Consider the following 23,072-nt stretch of genomic DNA (forward strand, 5'->3'; position numbering starts at 1 on the left):
TGATGAACCCTATCCCATGGTCACAGTAGATAACAGAAGACCACAGAAGTACAGCAACCTTGTTTCTTTTATTTCCATTCCGTATGCTACTTCCAGTGATGGTGAACTAGAGTGAAACATCATCTATAAACCTCTTGCCTCTGGAAGACAGGCAACATTCTTAGTGGTGTAGTTGAAAAAATGCTTTCAGAGGAATTGTATACAGCATATAATTCAGCATATAATTTATCTTTCAAACGTTCTATCAATTTTTCCATTGAGACAACTCCTTAGGTTTTCTGAAGCTATTCTTCTCTCCTGTGAGCTCTGTTCTTTTCTCAACAGTGGCCTATAATGCTTCTTGCAGCCATAAGGAGGTGATTAATCAGTTTAACCTGACAGTTCCTAAGACAAGTCAGCAAACTGGTGACCTCACAAAAAAATTAACAGACTCCCAATAATCTCTTGATATAATCTTAGTTATATGGAGTCTAATCTGCAGGTCATCCTCAGCTCTGCTTGAACATGAGGACTGCATGATATGGTCCCACATAAGGTAATTAAAACCAAAATCAATTCTGTCTCTGAACAAGACCAAAACTTGTGCACAAATTCATTTTCAGATGAAGAGGGAAAAAATAAAATTCATATTATTTTACTGTTGAAAAGGAGCAGAAGACACTGGATTAAACCCCATGACCTTTTTTTCTTTTTCTTGTTTAATTGTTTCATAAAACTTCTTTTACCAGTGTTTTCCTTTCTATTTGAGCCAATTTTAGTGGATTTGTTACTGCCTTACTCTGAAGGTCACTGAAATCCTCCCATATGATGAATGTGCTTCCCCCTGTGTGACTGGTTGTCCTATTTATGCTTGTCCATCACCTGGTTAAGGGGCTTCCAGATGGTAGTGATGATTGCTGTTTACGTACAGTGTTCAGTTACAAGACGTGCAATCTTTCTCTGTGCTCATCCTTTCATTTGATATATACTTTTCATATGACTGGAGGCCTGTATTCTGGTCATGTTATGTTGCGGATCAAGACACATAGCAAAAAGATAATGTCCTCCCTTTGCAGAAGCCTATGAGACCTGTGTGGTCTGGGTCAACACCTATCAATGCAGATGAGACTAGAAAGTTGTGAGAGCACAGTCACCTCCTTTCCTCGTTATGGAGAAAAACACAAGTCTTGAGCCTGGGTAGGTGAACAAGCTCAGCTATCCCCTGCATTTTTCTGTCATTGTAGTAGCTGATCAGGAAGTAGATGGAAACATGAGTACCAACAGCGTGGAACACAAAAGCCGATCAGCCAGCTTTGCTGCTGGAAAAAGTGGTAACTTACTAATGAATTCAGGTGAGTGATGTCCTCAAGGAGAAAACAGAAGAAGTTTATCTGAAGCATAATATGTTTATGAATGCAGCAGCTTGGAGAAGAAAACTCTTGATGGATTTCCCTCAGAGCAGGAGGCCTGGGCAGGGTAGTGCTCTTGGCTTGTTGTGTTCATGCCTACTTGTCAAGATTAGCTAGAGACACTGGATGCAAACAACTACACAAAGATGTAGATGAAAGCATTTAAAATAAAAAGAAGAAAGGTAAAAATGAATTTACACCAGAGATTTTTCGGCAAAATCTGTCACTGCTTTTCACACTGGAGCAAAAAAAGAATGGAGCATTTCAAGCATCTTCTTGGCAAGTCCTGTAGATAATGTGCACCATACTTTTCTCTCCTAAGAGGCCATAAAAATACAGAGGAAAACATACCCATAACAAATTTTCACAGTAAGACACTGACATGCGAAGCATTACTAGCAAAAATGCATCTTACACATGTATAAATGAGGTCTGTTTCTTCCTCAATACTTTTTGATCCTGCATACATATTTTTCATTTTTGCATAAAACCTGTGTAACTGTTGCTGTGACCAGTTGGTTCTTCATTAGAGTCATCCCCTCTCAATACTCAAAACAGATGGTGGCTGTTCTTAATGAAAAGGGCTATTGTTGCACCCTTTTTTGCTAGTAAATGTGGTTTTGATGACTTGGGGGAAAATATCAACTTTTGTTTATTAAAAAAGTTTTCATCTCTCAATTTTCTGCTTTTAACAACAACAAAAAATTACTCACAATTTCAGTCTACCAAAACCCCAGGATTATACTGAAGTTTTGAAAATCTATTTTGATGTTTTCCAGTGGTTTTCAATGACAACAGGTAAAGAGAGAGAAGAATATTTACTTGTTTGTTTTAAAACCTTCATTCTAAAGCTTTTTGATGTGAAACCAGCTTTAAACCCTTTTGTAGAAAATACTTTCCATCTTCAACCAGCCCCAGTGTACATAAATGCACAGAAAAGCATATGCTGATATGTAAGTTATGAAACCAGAGTGAGCTAAACTCACTTTGTGTGGTTGCAACTCTGACAGACTAATTTTATTTTTTTTAGTATTTTACTTGAATGCCTGCTGAGTTTTACAAAACATCCTCTTACTGTTCCTGAATACTGTTAGGTATAGATTATAACTCTTGGGGAGTCTTCATCACTAGAAGGCCTTATAAAAAGGATTTAATGAACCTCTGACAGGAACAGTTTTGGTTTTCCTGACCCAGTTTTAGGGTAGTGGGGTAGGATAGATAATGACTTAGTATCCATGACAGCTCTGTTTTCAAAAAGGATGGTCTTACTGATCATTTGTAAAAGTCAGTAGGCTCCAATAATTAAGGAGCTACAAAACTCCTGAAGCTCAGAGGAGATTGCAAAACAGACACAACATTCTGGTTAAGCACTTAGAAAGCTAACCCATTCTGACCCTGGAGCTGCTATGATATGTACAGTTATCAGTATCCCAGCTGGTTACTTTGAAGAAGTTGTTGCTTCCTGGATTACCTGGCAGTATAAAGGTTTCTCTGCAAGATGAAGGTATTCTGAACAAAGAAAAGATACGAAGTCAAGGTGCAACAGCTTAATACAGAAACAGGTTAGCAGACTAGTCCTGAACGAGCTGACGACATCTTTTGTCTTCTTCACTGATAGAGCTGCAATGCATGAGGTGATACTGCCTTGCTTCTCTTTGTCCTCTTTGCAAAGCTTCATGCCCTCAGTGTGCATAAATTTCCTGACAGAAAAATGGAACCGAATGACATCTGAATAAGAGCTTTGCTGTTTTCATGTCTATGGGCAGAAGCTCTGCTCTTTTGGGGACATACCTGACTAACAGAAGGGTTTGTTCATATAGTGAGGCAGCAGAAACTTGTTTTGTCTCCTGTTTTCTTTCTAATACTCTTGTGTATACCCAGGGCAGGTTTATTCTGTATTTCAAATGTACAGCAATTTACTGAAGAGACAAAATGATTGTAATGTTGGACTTTTTGGGTATTACTGAGAAGTGGTTAAGAAAAATCATAGAATCATAGAATAGTTAGGGTTGGAAAGGACCTCAAGATCATCTAGTTCCAACCCACCTCCCATGGGCAGGGACTCCAGAAAATATTCTCATTGGAAAATAATCACTACTTTCGTGTAGTCTTGAAATTATGCCCCAAAGTTCAGAGGCTTGCCAGACTGGTCAGGAAAGCGTCAAGCTAGATGTACTGGGGGAGGAGGGCATCATTCCATCCCAACACACCCAGTCAAGTGCCAGCACCTATAGTAAATGCTCGGAGCAAAGTAGAGATATTCCAGCCGCTCCAGCCAATGAGTCAGCTTCATTTGGAACTAAGCTGAGATGCCTCTACACAAACGCCCATAGTATGGTGAATAAACAAGAGGAATTAAAGATGTGTGCACGTCTATGGGGGTATGATATAATAGGCATCACAGATACATGGTGGGATGTGTCCTATGACTAGAGTGTTTGAATGGAAGGCTACAGGCTCTTTAGAAAAGACAGGCCCTGCAGGCGGGGAGGGGGAGTTGCCCTTTATGTTAGGGAGAGGCTGGAGAGTATGGAACTCTGTCTGGGGACAGGTTATCATTTAACAGAGTTTGTGGTTAGGGTTAAAGGGAGAACAGCGATGGGAGACATTATTGTGAGGATCTGTAACAGAAAGCCCAATCAGAAGGACTCTGTGGATGAAGTGCTCTATAGACAGATAGGAACAGCCTCACGCTTGCAGGCCCTTGTCCTCATGGGGGACTTCAACCACCCTGATATCTGTTGGAGGGATGGTACAGCCCAGCACAAGCAGTCCAGGAGGTTCCTCAATTGTGTGGAAGACAACTTCCCTCTGCAAGTAATAGAGGAGCCGACAAGGAGAGGTGCCGTGCTTGACCTCATGCTCACCAACAGGGAAGGGCTTGTTGAGAATGTGGTACTCCAGGGCAGCCTTGGATGCAGCAATCACGAGATGGTCGAATTTGAGATCCCCAGGACAGTGAGAAGAGTGTGCAGCAAGCTCACTGCCCTGGACTTCAAGGGAGCAGACTTTGGCCTCTTCAGGAGCCTGCTTAGTAAGGTTCCATGGGATATAGCCCTGGAGGGCAGGGGGGCCCAAGACTGTTGGTTGATATTCAAGGATCACCTGCTACGAGCTCAGGAGTGCTGCATCCCAACTAGAATGAAGTGCGGCAGAAGGGCCAGGAGACCTCCTTGGATGGATAAGGAGCTGCTGAGGAAAATTCAAAGGAAAAAAAAGGCTTATAAAACGTGGAAGCAAGGACAGGCGGCCTGGGAAGAATACAGGGATGTTGTCCGGGAAGCTAGGGACCAGGTTAGGAAAGCTAAGGCCTAGTTAGAATTAAACTTGGCTAGAGATGTTAAAGGATAACAGGAAGGGATTCTATAGGTACGTAGCAAATAAAAGACAAGACTAGGGACAACGTGGGCCGTCTCCAGAAGCTGTCAGGAGAACTGGTACTCCTGAAGGAGCTGGCGAGTGAAGTTGCTAAGCCAATGTCCATAACATGTTAAAAATCATGGCAGTCAAGTGAAGTTCCCAACGACTGCAAAAAGGGAAATATAAGCCCCATTTTCAAGAAGGGGAAAATGGATGACCCAGGGAATTACAGACCAGTCAGTCTCACCTCTGTGCCTGGCAAAATCTTGGAGCATATTCTCTCGGAAGGCATGCTAAGGCACATGAAAAACAACAGGGTGGTTGGTGACAGCCAGCATGGGCTCACTAAGGGGAAATCCTGACTGACCAAATTGGTGGCCTTCTATGATGGGGCTATGGAGCTGGTGGACAGGGGAAGAGCAGCTGATGTCATCTACCTGGACTTGTGCAAAGCGTTTGACACTGTCCTGCATGACATCCTTGTCTCTAAATTGGAGAGACATCAATTTGATAGGTGGACCACTCGGTGGATAAAGAACTGGCTGGATGGCCGCATGCAAAGAGTTGTGGTCAATGACTCAATGTCCAGCTGGAGACCAGTAACGAGTGGTGTCCCTCAGGGATCAGTGTTGGGACCGGTCTTGTTCAACATCTTTGTCAGTGACATGGACAGTGGGATTGAGTGCGCCCTCAGCAAGTTTGCCGATGACACCAAGCTGTGTGGTTTGGTTGATACACTGGAGGGAAGGGATGCCATCCAGAGGGACCTCGACACGCTTGTGAGGTGGGCTGATGCCAACCTTATGAAGCTTAACCATGACAAGTGCAAGGTCCTACACCTGGGTTGGAGCAATCCCAGGCACAGCTACAGCTTGGGCAGAGAAGAGATTCAGAGCAGCCCTGCAAAGAACTTGGGGGTGCTGGTCGATGGGAAAATGAACATGAGCCGGCTTCAGTGTGTGCTCGCAGCCCAGAAAGCCAACCGTATCCTGGGCTGCATCAAAAAGAGTGTCACCAGCAGGCTGAAGGATGATCCAGACTCCCCACTTGGAGTATGTGTGCAGTTCTGGTGTCCTCAACATAAAAAGGACATGGAACTGTTGGAACAAGTCCAGAGGAGGGCCACGAGGATGATCAGGGGCCTGGAGCACCTCCTGTATGAAGACAGGCTGAGAAAGTTGGGGCTGTTCAGCCTGGAGAAGAGAAGGCTGCATGGAGACCTCATAGCAGCCTTCCAGTATCTGAAGGGGGCCTATAAAGATGCTGGGGAGGGACACTTCATTAGGGACTGTAGTGACAGGACAAGGGGCAATGGGTTTAAGCTAAAACAGGGGAAGTTTAGATTGGATATAAGGAGGAAGTTCTTTACTGTGAGGGTGGTGAGGCACTGGAATAGGCTGCCCAGGGAGGATGTGAATGCTCCATCCCTGGCGGTGTTCAAGGCGAGGTTGGACAGAGCCTTGGGTGAGATGGTTTAGTGTGAGGTGTCCCTGCCCATGGCAAGGGGGTTGGAACTAGATGATCTTGAAGTCCTTTCCAATCCTAACTATTCTATGATTCTATGATTCTAAATTCATTACAATACAACCTTAGTTAAAGACAGATTACACTGTGTTCTCCAGCTAACAAGCTGCTTTTTCTGAATTTAAATATTGAGATGGAAGTACTTGGTGCAATTTCCCATAACACACTGAAACTTGATGTTTGTTAGAATCAATCAACCCTACTGAGTCCTTTAAGCCTTTCAAAAACAGATTTTTGGATTTTTGTGATTGTCTGTTGTTGATATGTTGAGCAGTTCCTTTGTTTTTTTTTATTTTCATTATTAAATGTTTACTACAAAACCAGAGTCCTGCACAGCATAATTGAAGTATATATGCAAAAATCTCTCAATTTCTACTAATTTCTACCAATGCTCAAACTCAGTGTGGCAACTCATTTACAATCCCAAAGAAAAGAAATTAATCATTAAACACATATTACTTCATTGGCTATTGGGAGAAGAAGAAAATTATTATAAAGTCTGCTTACAAGAGGAAGGCTTGAGAAGTCCAGATGTGCATATATACGACAGAGTGATGTTACTTCAGAAATGCATCTTGTTGGGTAGCCATGTCCCCTGCAGAATGAAACATTTTGGGATAAATAGCATTAAGTATTATACCAGGGTTTCTTGGTGAAGTGTCATCACCTTCTATATACAGCTTTCAACTAAACATCAAGCAGATCATTCTGACCTTAAAACTTTGTAGGACTGTTTTTTTAACTAGTTCAGAAACTACTAGGTAGACTAGAAACCACTGAAAAGGTATTTTAAATTGGGAATGAGTCAGCTTATTTTTTTAAAAATTTACTTAAGTAAAAATCTAAGGTAGGCAGTTCATTCTTGTATGTGCATGATGGGCTATTTCTCAGCAAATGTTTTGGAAGGTACAAACACTTAAAGAGGTACAGCTCAACATTTCTGAAATAATAATAATTTTTGGTTATTTTCATGGCCTGGGCTATAATTTAAAAAGTTTCAAAGACCAACCATGATTAATAGTCACCATGTCGAATGTGTTCAGCTCTACAGTTTTGAGCCAAGAATGAGTGGTATGTGCATACCAGAGCAAACGGAGGAAAAGGTCTGTGAGTATTAATTGAAATTCAAAAGACAGTTTTAACTCAGTGATGTTCATGGAATGTTCCCATTCACTTCCTACAATCAGATTTTGGGCATTTGTGTAAGAAATCAAGAAGTGACACGATTTTGCCCTGGGCTTTCTTTGTAAGTTAATTTTAAGCATGGTATTAATAATAATTTCAAGCTGGGTTTGGTTGGTTAGATGATCTCATGATACTCTGCCAGTTCCTTCTTTGATGCTTTTTTATGCATGACCAAGTGTCTGCAGATCAAACTAAACAGACAGATCCCCCTACTACATTTTACTCCTGATTTCATGCAAAACCAAATGTATAATAATACAGTAATAGAGTCTTAGGGCTGGGACACCATAAGTATGCTAAGGAAACTATATAGGCTTTAAATTTAAAGAAGTCAGGAATCAAAAGAGTGTATTTGATCCTAATTTTTTTTTCACTGGTTTGAGTCAGGAATGATGACCTTGACATCAGTGGAGCAGCACAGGACTGAGCAAGCAGAGTGTGATTCAGTCTGTCGGCATACATGCACAGGATGCTCCCACAGCATGAAATTCAGATTATTCTAAGTCTGAAAGGCTTTTTTTTTTTTTTTTTTGTTTGTTTGTTTGATTGGGTTTTTTTAAATATTGCCTCAGCAGAGCCAGGATTTTGCCTTTACCATTGGCAAACAGGTAAGTGTGGAGCTGCCGTGGTGGAAGGAATTGCTGAATTCTTAAGTCATAGTAGTACTTACTGAGCTACAAAACCCGATATAGACCCTATATATCTGTCAAGAACCAAAAGAAGGATGAAGAGAGCTTGGTAGGTGATAATATATGTGACAAATGTTCTTTGGGAGAAAAAAAATGCTCTATTAAAGAAAAAAATATAATTTCATAAGGAACAGTGAAGAAATTAATTTTTCAAGGTGTTCATTTAAACTTTGAAAGTTTTTGACATGTGAAGGGCTTAGCAGCTCCATGAAACAATGTAATCTTTTGGTTATACTGCTACTGTCCATGTCAGTCTATTTATATATCTGCCGAGGGTTAAGATCAAGGGCATTTTTCAAAAACCTCTTTTAATTCCTGGATTGCAATTCAAGTGAAAATCAAAGATATGTAAGAACATTTTGTGACTTGAAAAGCTTTCCTTCCTTGATGTTAAAAATGCGGTTGGAGGTCTCTCTTCCTTATCTTATGGTCAGTGCTACCCAGTGTGATCGGGATTACTCAGTTCTCACTAAGATTCTTTGGTAAAGAAGATTGAATTATATATGAAATTTCAGATGCTTTGTTTAATATATTTCTCCTAAGCCTAAGCTCCACTAATGAATGGTAGAGGACAGAAATTTAGTAATTTGTTTTTTTTAAAAAAACAGAAATTCAGAGTAATGAGGTTCAATGACTGAAGCTGCAATTGCCGAGAAGAAGAATACCACTGACAGAACAAATTAAAGAGTCATGAGTATCACATGAGAATTTCACCTACTATAGTCTTTCAGGGTATTCCTCAAGGAATGATCATTTATAATCCTGTGGCATATGGTAAGAATGAGGACTGCGGTTTCTGTGATTGTGTGGCTATGAGGACAGGGTCTTTCTGCATGTGTAGGAAATATGCAAGTGAACATGTGTGCACACTCCCATTCTGCTCCCTGTATAATGGTCAACATCTGTCTGCTGAAATGTCACCAGCTGATTGCATTTTTTAGAAGGATATTAAAGTAGATTGTACAGCACCATTCTCTGTTAGAGCAGTTATTTGCACATCTTAGAGTTAGATGTGAAATGCAACCTGGAGTCAGTGCATTAAAAAATCCTTTCATTGGAAAAATCTGGGGGAGATCCCTAATGATGATTGCAAAAGCTTTCAGTGAGAACACTGGGCACTTCTTCTCAGCTGTCATCTCAGTTTCTTCTGAGTTAGGAAACTGACTTCACTGTGGTTTTCATATGGTGCACACATGGAAGGCATTCCAGGCCCCACAAAAGCTTTGTTGCAATATAGAGAAACAGTGGCAAATATAACAGCAGCTTTAGTGGAGGATCCAAACCATAGTTTTATATTAATCCATGACAGTAGACTCATGAAGCCATTCAAACCAGGCAAGGTTGCACGAGACTAGGCTGGAAAGTCAAGAGCTGTGTGATCGTTCTTTTAGGATTCAGGTGTGCTTAAGGCAACCAACCTTCAACACTTAGAAATACGTGCAAGCCAAACTGTGCCTCACATATTCCCCGGCCAGAGCCCTAATGCATGCCTGTTTGAGAATATTTTGGTAATTGTACAATATGAAGCAATCAAGCAGGTTATTCGCCAGTCTGCTGGCCAAATTCTGGTCTCAATTCCATGTCTGCAACCTGTGTCCTTAATGCTGCTGAACAGATATAAGGGAGTAGAGGATTTATTTTTTTGTGTGTTGCAGTTTAAACAACAATTGCATTGAAAACCTAGGAAAAGTTGGAGCTACTGTTTCACAAAAGAAATACTAATGAATTTATAAACTGACGATTTTACTTTATTAGGCTTCCTGATAGAAGAGTAAGAAATGAAGGTAGGAACATTTCCACCATGCAGGATGCCTCTTCTGTGCTCTTTGATTTTTTTTACCTTAATTAATAACGAAGCAAACCCTAAATTTTTCTGCTGTACTTCATAGAAATGAAGTATCTGTATTATGTAAAAGGATACTTTAGAGGATGTGGCCCGGAAGGTGCTTCTCATTTTCTCCACGTTGTTATGTGCTATACTGATATATGTTGCTAGAGATCATTGATTATGGCAGCTTTAAATGTGACAGTAAGAGTAAACATTGCCTTCACATGCTCGTGCTCAGATAGCTTTTAGTGGTGGCCTTTGTATCATAGGTATCTTCTACATCTAGAAAACATGGTTCGGCATTTCTGGTTCTGCCAGGAAGAGGTGCATCTGCAGACCTCCAGTTCATGTTGAACTTCACAGATAGCCCCTACATCCTATGCTGAAGGTCAGCACAATTCTTTTGTGCTTACTTGCTTGTAGCAGTCACTTCTACAGATCTTATTTTTTTCCTAATTTTTAATAGCTTAAGTGCAATTAAATGTATGTTTTTCAAGGAGATTATGCTTTCAGAAATAATACAGCTTTGGAAGCTTTCGATGGTGACACAGACTTTTGTGACACATTTTCTCTGGATCTGTTATTCCCCATTTCCAACAGTGCCTTAGAAAAAATATCCTGAGCCAGGAGAATGGGAACAGCTGCCCACTTCTCCCACATCTCTATTTAACCCATAGTAGTTTGGGACACGTAGGACTCGATGCAGACAGGTACAGCAGCAGGAATAGATACTAGGCATGGCTGTTTTGAAGTCAGTGTTCAGTTGGGTCAAAGATCTGTGAAGGTGATGGCATTCAAGTGAAGAAGGTAAATTTACAGGGAGATGTTCTTTATTTTAGAGATGTATCCTCTTATTTTCCCAATCTCTGCTTCCTTTATAGCTTAATTAGGTCCAAATGCTCCTTACTTTTTACTCCTGCTCTTCAGGCCTTGAAATTTAATGCCATAAACTGGCAGTCTGTCCTCTCTGTGACCTTTGCACTTCCTGACTGCTGGTGGCTGCTGTAGACTATCTTCAAGTCACAAACAATTGCAACTATCACATACTGTTGCATTTGACTTTGTCACTCCCTTCACATGTCTGGTGATCTGCTTGCCACATTTCCTGCTGCCCTAACCAGGTGGAAACTTGCTCATGCCTAGGAGAGGAGAGATAGAGGAAAGCAGATGATGGCCTTGAGGTAGCAGCCAGCCTTCGTATTTTGGCTCTGGTTCCTCCTTGCTTTGACTGCTTATGGGAAATCAGCTTATGTGGAGGTGAGCAAAGACACTGCACTTGCATATGCAATTTAATACAGCATGGGACAGAAACAAGGGAAAACTTTCCTTTTGATTGGAAGATGGACATTCAGCTCCTGTTTATCTTTTAATGTTGAGAGTTGGACTGGGCAGAGTAACACACACAGAGAAATAGCATCTAAAGGCTTGGCTTTTAGTGACTGGGACAAGGCATTTTAAATAAGCCCACACTGTGTGGTTGGCTTATTAACATAGCTGCTGTAGGGGAAAGAGGGAGACAGAGAATGCATGGAGCTGTGAGTTGGCTTCACAAAGGTTTGTTCAGAAGTTGCAAGCAGCACCATTTCTGGAATATTTTGTGCTGATGACAGCATAACCTCTGGGCAGATCCCATGTAAATGATTTAGAATTTCCTGAGGAAAAAATGTGTCAAAACAAAACATTCGACCACCTCTGATACTTAGTTGGTATAACATGAGTGCATGTAGCACCTCTTGTGACATACCACAGAGCTATGCTCCTCGTTATGCCATTTCACTCTCTTGGATTTAAGATCTCTTAGGAGCCAAAGGAAGATGGTTGGTGTGTTTACCCGTATTATTTTAAGTCATAAACCTGACTGCAAAATAATTCCTCCTTTGCAATTACTATGTTCCCTTAGGAGAGACCATCTGTAATGCTCCTGTGAACCGTTCTGATTCCTGCACAAAAAAATGGGTTAGAAAGCCTGATACATGGTGCTGTACAGAACATTAACAGAAGTAGTCCTGATGCCATTCCACAGTAACAAGCCCTTGCTCATAGGGTTTTTAAGCAGCTCTAAGGACATGATACAGACGCTGGTTCTCATTCACATAGGTGTTACCTAACAAGCCTGAGCTAAGACCTAAACTAAGGCTAAGAACAGCAATTTGCCTTTGTTCTGTTCGTGTGGTATATAACTGCATAGTTGTGTGATAATTACAGCACAGCTATTTTCTACTTGCAGAGCACTTCCCTATGGCATTTTTCTGATATGACCATGCTGATGTTCTTGCAAGTAGCACAAAAACAAATCAAAGTTCTGCCTCTGTCTTTATAGTTTTGATGTATATCTTGCTGTCTTATTCATTTATATTTGCACATGCTAATTATCTCTCGCTCTTTATGATGGCCTTGGCAGAAAAAGATTTTCCTTCCTCCATACTGTACAGTCTGGACTGCTTCCTATGACCACATAGAGGCTCTTCCTTGACAAATTCCTCATGTGTACATATATATAAGATAGTGGCAATGTTCCTTTTCTGCCTTTGTCTTTCCCTGTGTCAATCTGTAGGTTCTGGATGTTTGGGTATTTTGGCTGCCATGGTTTGTTCTGTGATTCCTAGAGCATCCTGGAGCTGCTTTCTTGTAGAGCTTCTGATTAAACAGTGACCCTTGGGCTGGACTCTGTGAGCTTCGTGGTGCCTTGCCAATTTCATACTCTGCTGGTTCCAAAGAAAAATTAGAGCCCAGTGGTGCCCTTGGATACACACGTACATTTCTTTCTGGGTTCAGTGGCCTGCTGGTGTCATTTGCTCATTATGTTGCACTGCGCAGCTGCTCTTGAGTTACCCACAGTTCAGACAAGACCTACGTGTAAGATCCTTCAGCAGAAGTATGCAGCTTGGTTGAATTACAATTTCATGGTGTTATTTGGGATTTACAGGAGTCACTGAGGTCAGAAAGTAACCTGTTGTAGACCCAGCTAAAAATGTTAGATTCCTAGTCAGCAGTGTTACTTCCTAGCTGTGTGTGAAGAGGGTCTTTGGAGAAAACTTTTTCTCAGCTTGGCTTTTGTTGGAAACAAGGCTTTCCAGTCACAGCTATTGTTGGCAGGATCCACCCAGGTGCACTCACCCTTTTTCTGATTTTGTTTTATGACCCAATGCTACTCAACGTCTACAAGACTCAAATATATACAGATGCACCAAATGAATTTCAATTGTTCTGTGGCTTGGATTCTGACATGTAGTAAAAAAAAAATGCTGTCATTTTAAGTTTATAAACAGCTACTCCCTGATAAGTAAATGCATGCTCTGTTTTAAATGCCTACCATAATGGTGAAGCATTCTTTGGTTTTTGGTTGTTTTTTTTTTTTTTTGTCATAAGCCCACATCACATATTCTACTTTTTGGTTAGTATCAACACTCTCAATCTAATCATAGCATAGAGATTAAAAGATAACAAGAATTTTATTTGAAGTTGACAATGAAGAAGTGTGTTTCCCGGGGTTTCACTTTTGGAAATGACTGAGCCATTTTGCATTCAGTAAAGAATAAAAGTCAAATAAGTTAAGGCAGATAATCATCAGAGAAAATTATGGAAAAAGTGGTTTTGGTCTGGCAAAGTTATAAACAACAAGATTTAATAACACAAGTTTAATCGTATAGGGTTCTACTAATCATGTCTATTGCCTGTCCACACACACACTGCCGAATGGATATATGGAATGGTATATAAAATATTATACAAAAATATACTATTTACACACATGTTAAAAGACATAATAATTTGAAGTATTTGCTTCATCAGCACTTTCCAGTTGTAAGGAGCCATTTTTAGTAGTTTAGTGTTCTTAGGGACCATCTTTATGGAAATAATCTGGTAATCTGGTACAAACAACATTATGTTCTTATGCCAAAAGATCCCCTGTGCGCAAAGATATTTGCATTTTGCAAAGCAGTAGTGGGGATTCAAGTTTGATTTTCCTTCTTCAAAACTCTTATTGCTCTCTCCTGCTCCTGTGACTACTTTGGGCTGACTCCAAACCACTGACTCTTCTTTCAAATGTACTGTTAATATGCTATTATGTTAAACAGGCTGATAGAGTAAAATGGAAATGAACATGTGCAAAAGTCATTTAGGTCAAATGAAGTAACATGCTTTCAAAATATTAGCCAAAATTTTTGCATAAAACTTTGATGAGGCTGAGAAATCCTCTATTGAGCGGGAGCATGGAATTAGCCCTTGTACAGACCGTGTTTAGAACCTTATGATACTGTTTAATTCTATGGTTCCCCAAGGGCTACTTATAACTGAATTAAAGGGCGTCTTGTGCATGTTCTGGACACTGATTACGGGACCACAGACTGAAGCTGAAGACAGCTCTACAGCCACTAAGTATGCAAGTAGAGACACCCCTTAATTCAATTATATGTACCCTCTGGGATCCTGGTAATTATAATAAGAAGACATTCTGCAATTTATTCAAAGCCAGATTTAGAGCTGGTTGGTGGTTTTTTTTTGTGTATGTGTGAAGAAGGCATTTTCTCAGCTTCAGAAGATTCAGCAACTCACCTGTGTCTGCTTTGCCTTGAGATATTCATGGGATTGCGGTTGCCCTGCAGAAATGCCTCAAAATGCCTGTGGTTGCTGGAGTGCTATACTGAGAGCATTCATGAGCTCAGGTCTTGATTCGGTCTGGTTTAAGAGAATATGTTTCTGGGACTGCAGCTGTGCTGCACAGACCTATCATTTAAAGTGTGTTGTAGGTTGTCAGCAAGGCTTTGCCAGCCTGGAGATCTTGGCATGCATCAGCTGAAATGGCATTCTAGTAGCCTGAATGTCCCCAAATGGTCTGTCAAACAATAAACACCACAGTGTGTAGGGGATATTGGGAAAGGAGACTTCAGTCGTATTTCTCTACAGCAGATTATGCGCTTTGTGAGTATAAATCAGTGCAACTCTGTTGACTTTGGCAGAAGTCTGCCAGTGTACACCATCTGAAGATTTGTCCCAGTCAGTAAATCAGGTTTTTGAAACAAATATGTACATTTTAGTGCAGTGCCTGGGCATAGTGATGCATTTTTTTCCCAAAGATGAAATAGCAGATGTTCCTTTAGATGATTATCACTGCTCCTAGGACCAGAGACACTGTCACGCATTTGCAATGGTTACATCTGGTAGATCATTGTGTAAACCAATGTTTACGCTTTCTTTTCCGTGTCAGCGAAGGGTATATATTGGTATATATATTCAGTGTTCAGCTGAAACTAGGTACAAGTAATCCACTTTGACCCCATAATGTTTATGCAGATTTCACTGGTTTCAAGCCAGTAGGTTAAACTCTTTTTTTTTTTTTTTCAATGTTACTAAGGCTGCCTTGTTTCCAAATGAACTAAGAATAGAAGATTCCAGAGTAAGCTAAAAATTATTTTCCCTTTCTATTCTGCAGTCTGTTCTAATAGAAGTGGAAACTCCCATCTCACTGTTACTTGCAATGGGTTTATACCTGCTGAGGACCTGGTTCTACCGGGTTTGGTCTCAGCTGTAGGACCAGAACCAGCAGATTGTGTGCCCTCTTACTGCTATCTCCATTTCCCATGAACTCGCCTTGCTCAGACAGTGGGCAGTGTACAGAGCAGAGAAAGCTGATCAAATACATTAAGGTAACAACTATAAGCAGTTTACAAAAGAATGGCACTGGGTGACATTGCAAAATACATCTTGAGCACATTTTGATGGCAGACAATAACCTAATTGTACTGTTCAGCCACTGGGTCCAAGTGCTGCACACTAGTGCTTCTCGAGTGCTCCTACCTCGAATTCCCTGTATGTATTAAAGGTGGAAGTGCAAAGAGCTAAGTAGGAGACTGCGGGAGAATGATCTCGGAGATGGGTGGGAGGAGGTCAGATAAGACTCTTCCACTGTCCATTGCTTGAGGGATGAGTGGGAAAGAGTTGAGGTAAGACCTCCAGGATCTTGGGATCATGAACTGAAACAGGGTCCTACTCTGGGGTTTTCTTCTGCAGTCATCATCATGGCGATGTCTCTTGGTGATTACCTTTTCCCCTTTTTATAATGAGCTGTGGGGAGTACCTCTGTTCTTCATGTCATGTATTACACATTCCTGGTAGACCAGTTTCCCCGATCTTGCTGCCAGCTCTTCAACTGCAGGGGTCTGCAGCAACTCTTCACACCAATCCTGGAGGTCTTATCTCAGGCAAGGGACAGTGGAAGAGTCTTAACTCCTCCCACCCATCGCTGAGGAAAAAAGACAGGTGGAATCCCATCTCAGTTTCTCATACTAATCTTTAAGACAATGGACAGTGGAGTCTGGTTTCAGGTAAGTCCCTCACACCACCCCTCTCAGGATCACAAACTAAAAGAAGAGTCCGACACTGGGGTTTTGTTCAATTGAATTCTGACAGAGACAAATTGTGAGGGTACAGGAGGGCCCTAGAGACTTGTTTCTGTCTTCCCTGATCTCAGTGTGATTACACAACAGAAAGGAACCACTCACCCTAAATAAAACTGGCCATGGGTTAAGCGCTGTGTAAAAGTCTTACTACTTACACTGTAGAGCCTAGTGCCTAAGAAGCTCTGTAGTCTATAGTGCTCTGCAGCAAGCAACAGAAATTAAATCAATAATAAAAACAAGCATGCTGCTTACCAGTATCAAAGTTTCTAAACAACTCTATTTTCTCTAGTTCTCCTCAGAGAACTGTCATCTGTGTCATGTTTGGGGGAACGATATACTTTCAGTGTTGTCAGAGTTAATGACAGCCCACAGGGGTGGGACAAGTCCTCAACAGAAGAGGAACTTGGAGCTGTTGGAGCAAGTCCATAGGAGGGTCATAAGGATGATAAGGTGAGGCATCCTTGTTCATGGCAGAGGGCTGGAACTAGATGATCTTAAGGTCCTTTCCAATCCAAACCATTCTGTGATTCTGTGAAGTTAAATTATTGAGGGAAGACCATGCTGAAAGACCAAATTAAACCAAACAGTTCAATAAAATTCAAAAAATGTCAAGGTTTTATGTAGACCAACTGTTACTAATTGAGAATTTGTCCCTTTGGCTGCTGAAGGCATATTAGGCAAGCTTCTGTTTACAGATGATGGTTAACTAGCTAGGGTTTTCATCCAGGTCACTGGATTTTGCTAAATGTGTGGACTTTCAGTGTTGTCCAAGGTGAACATGCTGCTTGGGAGTAGTAGATGTTGAGATGCAAATCCATTCCTCCCATATGAATAGACTTTCTTTGTTATGAAACATCTAGAATTTTCATCAGAGTTATCTGCCTGAGGACATATCTGAAGCTCCTGTATTTTCCTCTGCCCTGCCCTGGATCAAAATTTGAACTGCTGTTCAGGTGAAACATACATTAGGCATAAACAGGTAGGCTGGTTGCTTTGGTTCATGAGCTGTCCGTTCTCCTCTGTGGGTGTCCATTTTGCATGCAGGGAAATCCAACTGTGCAATGCTACTGAAGCCCAAAGAAGCAGCTTTGTGTTGGGCCTAGAAAGGTATAGTATGAGAAGTATCAATATATGCTTTCCTTGCTCTTACATCCTGCATTAGGCAACTGCTACTTGTTCCTTTCATGGACACACTACTTAAGTAGGGGAATTTGCAGTCTAATCTAGTACAGCTGTTCTTAGACTGCCAGAAAACCTTTAAAAGTGGTTTAAAAATCTTGTCTTTTGAGTGGAACAAAACAAGATTTTTCTAAGAAAAATGGTGATGTGTTCAGATGGAAAACATTAGAGCTGTAGCCTGGAGAAATGAAAAGACCAATACAAAGAGCAGGTCCTACCAAAATGCTTTGCAAGCCCTCAGGCAGCTCATGGCTTTTTCTGGCATTCAGTCCAAAAATGCATTTCACCCACTAGGAGTTTATTGTGCCATATGTTCCCCTTGGCACTTCTCTCTCTTGTCTCTCTGAACAAAATTAACTTCTGAAACTGGCAACTGATAAATTCTGGTGAACACTCCAGTCCTCCTCTCAGAACAGCCCACCTGGAAAATATCAGGTTGCCATCTTCAAACCCACAGATTTCCTGTTTGCTACTGTTAACCAAAGCAGATCCTTCCTCTTTGTAACACCTCATGACCTACAGTGATCACAGGCATCCTTCCTCACATGGACGTGGAGGTTGACTAAGTATGCAGCATATAAAGGATACACTAGTTGCATGGTCTTCCAGTAAAAACAAATCAATGCTTATGCCAAATGATCATCTTATGACAGGATAACATTCTTCAAGAGCCTATATATATATTTAGTTGGACAAAAATGAAATTTAACCCAACCATGAGGGTTCTCCTACAACAGTGGTGTGTACTGCTTTGGCATGAAGGCAGAATGTGTTTCTTTGTACCATTAGAGTTTCTTAGAAAAGAGAGGAAGCTCTCTTTTCTTCTGGAAAGCCTACTAAAAAGGAGGTTTCTCAGTGATTTCAGAGGCTGGTTATCCTACAGAGAGTGAAACAAGAGACACTATTGTAAATTCAAAGATTTTGCTGTCAGAGACATGACTGCTTCTGCCTGCAATAGAAAGAAAAATATAAAGTCTATTTCCAGTTCTAATGGTTGTAAATAACTTGAAAACTTGTCCTTTTCAGACCTTCAGAACAGAAATCAAATTAAAGATGAAAAAAAATGTGCTTAAAATTACCCAGGTCTTTATGTGAGCTTACTCATGAATTTTGGGTACCTCAAAGATGATGATTACATATTTCAGTTTTCTTGTTCCCCACTGAGTAAGCATAGCTCAACTAAGTTTCAGGCTGATTACTTGCCAGTTTTCATAGTACTCAGTTTGGCGACCAGTTAGGCGAGCAGAGACTAGTCACAAATGATAAAACAAGGTTTTCTCCATCAGGATGGGTATTACTTTGGCAGGATTTGTTGCAGCTAAGGTATTTTTTCTCACTGTGGACTGTACTGTTTTTTCTCTAGTGTGGACTAAATGCAAGTTTAAAGACTTACCATAGCTCAGCAGATGAGCAATCTCCTGCTGAAGGTTGGTAACTTGAGGGCATACCAGCATTTTTAGGCAAAGTATGTGTCTTTAGTGACACATTTTGCACTTGTATGGGAAGAAATAACAACGGAGATAATTTTTCTTTCATAGGGGTTGGGATGAAGAGAGACATAGAAAGGGGAGGAGAGGAGAAGGAAAGGAAGAGGAAGGAAAAGGAGAGGGAAGAGTAGAAGGGAGGGAAGGGAAAGGTATTGTAGAAGGAAAGGAAGGGGAGAGGAGGGGAGAGGAGGAGAGGAAATGAAAAATCCCTGTTACTTTATTCTACAGAATTTGAAGGGAAACCCAGATTTGAAATAATTCAACTGATTTTTTTTTTTTTCTTTTTTCCCTATGGCACAGTAAGACTGGTTGGATTCCATGTTGATTAGAGGTCATCCATTTCAGCTTTCTTCTCAGTAGAAACCCATAATATTGGTAATACTACGTCCACACTGTTACAGTGTAATCATAATACTATGTTAATCCCCATAATTACCATGAGAAGCAATGCAGATTGGATCATAATTATCTGTATCTCATGTAATCATTGAAAATTCATGTTATTTTCATTCTACTGATTAACAGGTCATTCTGGCACCAGATATGGACATTGTAACACTGTCTCTTGCTGCCTACTTAGAAGGTTTCAGATGAGATACCTCTACCTTGAATAGGAGTCCAGGTCCTCAGCTGACAGATGTCAACAGTGGTTCACCTAACTTAGTGCAACTGCCAAATCATAGCTGGGTAGCATGTGTTTTTTCCTACTTCTTCCTGAAAACACAAAAAGAATTGTGATGTCAAGAAGAGCAGAGAAGGACAGTTCAAGTGATTTGTGAAAAGCCTGATGAACAGATAGATTGTGTGAGACTGCAGGAGGTGTGGATTTCCCTATTATGCATGTTTGATGGATTCTGAGAGGTGAAAAGTATGTGAGTTTAGCATTAAGAGAGGGTTGAACACCTCTGTGCACCCATGTCTCCTTTTGCTGCTGGAAGGTGGTACCAAGTAACTCTAAGGAAGAATATTGCCAGGAGAGACCACCATGAGTAAACCTGTATTTCCTAAGTAGGTCAGTAAGAAACATAGAACCATACAATCATAGAATAGTTAGGGTTGGAAAGGACCTTAAGATCATCCAACCCCCCTGCCATGGGCAGGGACACCTCACTATAAACCATGTCACCCAAGGCTCTGTCCAGCCTGGCCTTGAACACTGCCAGGGATGGAGCATTCACAACTTCCCTGCGCAGCCCATTCCAGCACCTCACCACCCTCACAGTAAATAACTTCCTCCTTATATCCAATCTAAACTTCCCCTGTTTAAGTTTTAACCCATTACCCCTTGTCCTGTCACTACAGTCCCTGATGAAGAGTCCCTCCCCAGCATCCTTATAAACCCCCTTCAGATACTGGAAGGCTGCTATGAGGTCTCCACGCAGCCTTCTCTTCTCCAGGCTGATCAGCCCCAACTCTCTCAGCGTGTCTTCATACAGGAGGTGCTCCAGTCCCCTGATCATCCTCGTGGCCCTCCTCTGGACTTGTTCCAGCAGTTCCATGTCCTTTTTATGTTGAGGACACCAGAACTGTACACAATACTCCAGGTGAGGTCTCACGAGAGCAGAGTAGAGGGGCAGGATCACCTCCTTCGACCTGCTGGTCATGCTCCTTTTGATGCAGCCCTGGATACGGTTGGCTTTCTGGGCTGCAAGCGCACACTGAAGCTGGCTCATGTTCATTTTCTCATCGACCAACACCCCCAAGTCCTTCTTCGCAGGGCTGCTCTGAATCTCTTCTCTGCCCAACCTGTAGCCGTGCCCGAGATTGCTCTGACCCAGGTGGAGGACCTTGCATCTTAAATAATCTGTTACTTCTCTATATACAGATTAATGGTGATCTTTCACTGGCACTTGTTGAGGGTAATGCAAGAAAAATCAAGTGTCTGAAAATATTGTTTCCCTTCAGACTGGAAGTAAGAGCTTCCTAATGGACCCAAGGCGCAAAAAATGCAAAACTGCACATGAATGACCTCTAATGTAAAGACATACAGTGAGTGAGGGTCAGGGCGACAGGAGATGAAATAATTTTGTCGCATCCACAGTGTGATACCCAGTGTATCACACTGGCTACTGCTTATGTTCTTATGTCATAGGAGGAGATCAGAAATGTGCAGGCTCTCCCACTGTCTTCCTTCATCCCATTTATGACGAAACTGCTCCTGTCTCTTTCAGAAGTACAATTAAGCCTTGAAAGTCACTGGAGCAGAAAATTATGCAAATTAATTTTCAAGTCTGAAAATGGATTAGGAATGAAGAGGAGTAAAAGTAAAGGACTAAATCCTGGTCTTGCACACTATACTACACTTTCTTCTCTGTCTCAAACAGGTGACACTGGTTCGTGAGGATTATGCCTCTGTAAGGGATCTTTTTAGAAGAATCCAGGTCTTACGTAGAACAGTAACAGCAGAAACTCACACAGCTTATACTAGTTCTTTTTCTGGAACTACTCCTTCACACCATGGATTGCTGGGACTTCCCTAAATTACTTTGGTAACTGAGATAGTTAGCATCTGGTTTACAAATGAGAGTGTCACAGTGGTGAAGCAATGATATTTCTACTTCCTCACTCAATATCTTGGAAGTGGTGTCTGCTGTGACCATTTTCCCTATACTGCTAAGGCTAAAATCACAACATTAGAAATTAGTCTTGGGCAGTCTCAGAGGCTTTCCACTTGTGGAAAATTTCTTTTACTATGAATGTAAGTTATGTAAACAGTGGGTGGTGACATGTTATGCTGCTTTTTTTGTTTTCTTTCCTTTCTCTTTTTCTCTTTTTTTTTTATTTTGCATACCCACTGATGTTACATGCCATGGGCTTAAAGCATATATGTTTTTCTTTCTCCTTCTTCCTTCCTCCTGGTCTAGCAGTTTCTGCTTGTCTTTGGATTTTAGGAACAAAACAGTACCTGTTTAATGTGTGGATTCCAAGCCTGTTCGCTGATTGCTCTGCTCCCCTGCTTTGGCAGTCATCACGCCACGTATGTGCTGTTTTTTTACAGTGCCGAACCTCACCTGTCACTTTCATCTGCTAACAAGGTTTCTATAACAAGTGACGGAGTGCTGTGGAAAACGCATATATTACTTCCTTTCACTATCATTCCTCCTCCTAACTGCTTGTATCAGGTAGAGCACTCATGCTGGCTACTTACATCCTCCTCCTCACACCCTTCTAAATTTTCATCTACTAGAGTACTTTCACCCACAGAACAGAAGCAGGAATTTGCACTGATGGGTGGTAATGGGATTCATCTGCTTTCAGCAGATGTGGTTATACATCACTCTGCTGGTTCCAAACAGCCCTTTTGCCCTTTTAAGCATTTTACATAGTCAAGATTCCCAAATCTGATCATACATCTTTGAATGACTGGGACAAGAATCATGAAGAAAAAGAAAAAAACCAAAAAAACCCACCAAACAACAAAACCCCAAAACAAACAAACAAACAAACAAAAAAACCCAAAGAAATAATTACGCATGGTTGAACACCAGCTTACTGGCCAGTATAACTTCGTTCCGTATTGATGTCAATCTAAAGTAATTAGCATTTCAACATTAACCAGTTCTTCTTCAGAGAAACTGGAAAAGCAGCCATCACACTGTTCATTATCTCTGATCATGTTCCGAAAAGAAGCAGCCTTTCCTGAAAGTATCAGATATTCAGGAAGTTTGCTGTAGAATATCTACCACATGGGTCCAAGAGATTATCCCAGCTAACTCCTACATTTGCACTAGGCTGAAATCTTCAATATCATTATTCATTTAGGATGATATAAGCATCAGAATTTAATGGTTTTGAAATCAGAAGCTGGTAAAAGTCACCTGCATTATTTTTTAATTTCATTAGGGTGTATGATTTTTCATACCACTGGTAAATGAAAATTGTGGTCACTGGATAGCTAAGAATACCGAGCTGTGTATGAGGCCTCATTTTGAGAAAGTGAACTATCAGGGAAGCAAAAAATAAATTAAAAATATGTTATTTTGTGTTTATATTTCTCTTATTATAATCTATTTGCAAAAAGTTTTTACTAG

General features: G+C 40.9%; 1 long non-coding RNA gene across 1 annotated transcript in view; it reads right to left on the reverse strand.

Annotated features, from left to right (window-relative positions):
* Positions 1–1,591: 1,591 nt before the first annotated feature.
* LOC136005555 (uncharacterized) overlaps positions 1,592–23,072 on the reverse strand; it is a 30,733-nt gene continuing 9,252 nt past the window's right edge. The window contains exons 2-4 of the long non-coding RNA XR_010608800.1: positions 19,647–19,755; positions 6,780–6,867; positions 1,592–1,705 (exon numbers count right to left, since the gene is read on the reverse strand). This is a non-coding gene — a long non-coding RNA (uncharacterized LOC136005555). The remainder of the gene's footprint in view (positions 1,706–6,779; positions 6,868–19,646; positions 19,756–23,072) is intronic.

This window comes from Lathamus discolor, chromosome Z, assembly GCF_037157495.1.
Source record: "Lathamus discolor isolate bLatDis1 chromosome Z, bLatDis1.hap1, whole genome shotgun sequence".
In the NCBI taxonomy this organism is placed as follows: Eukaryota; Metazoa; Chordata; class Aves; order Psittaciformes; family Psittacidae; genus Lathamus; species Lathamus discolor.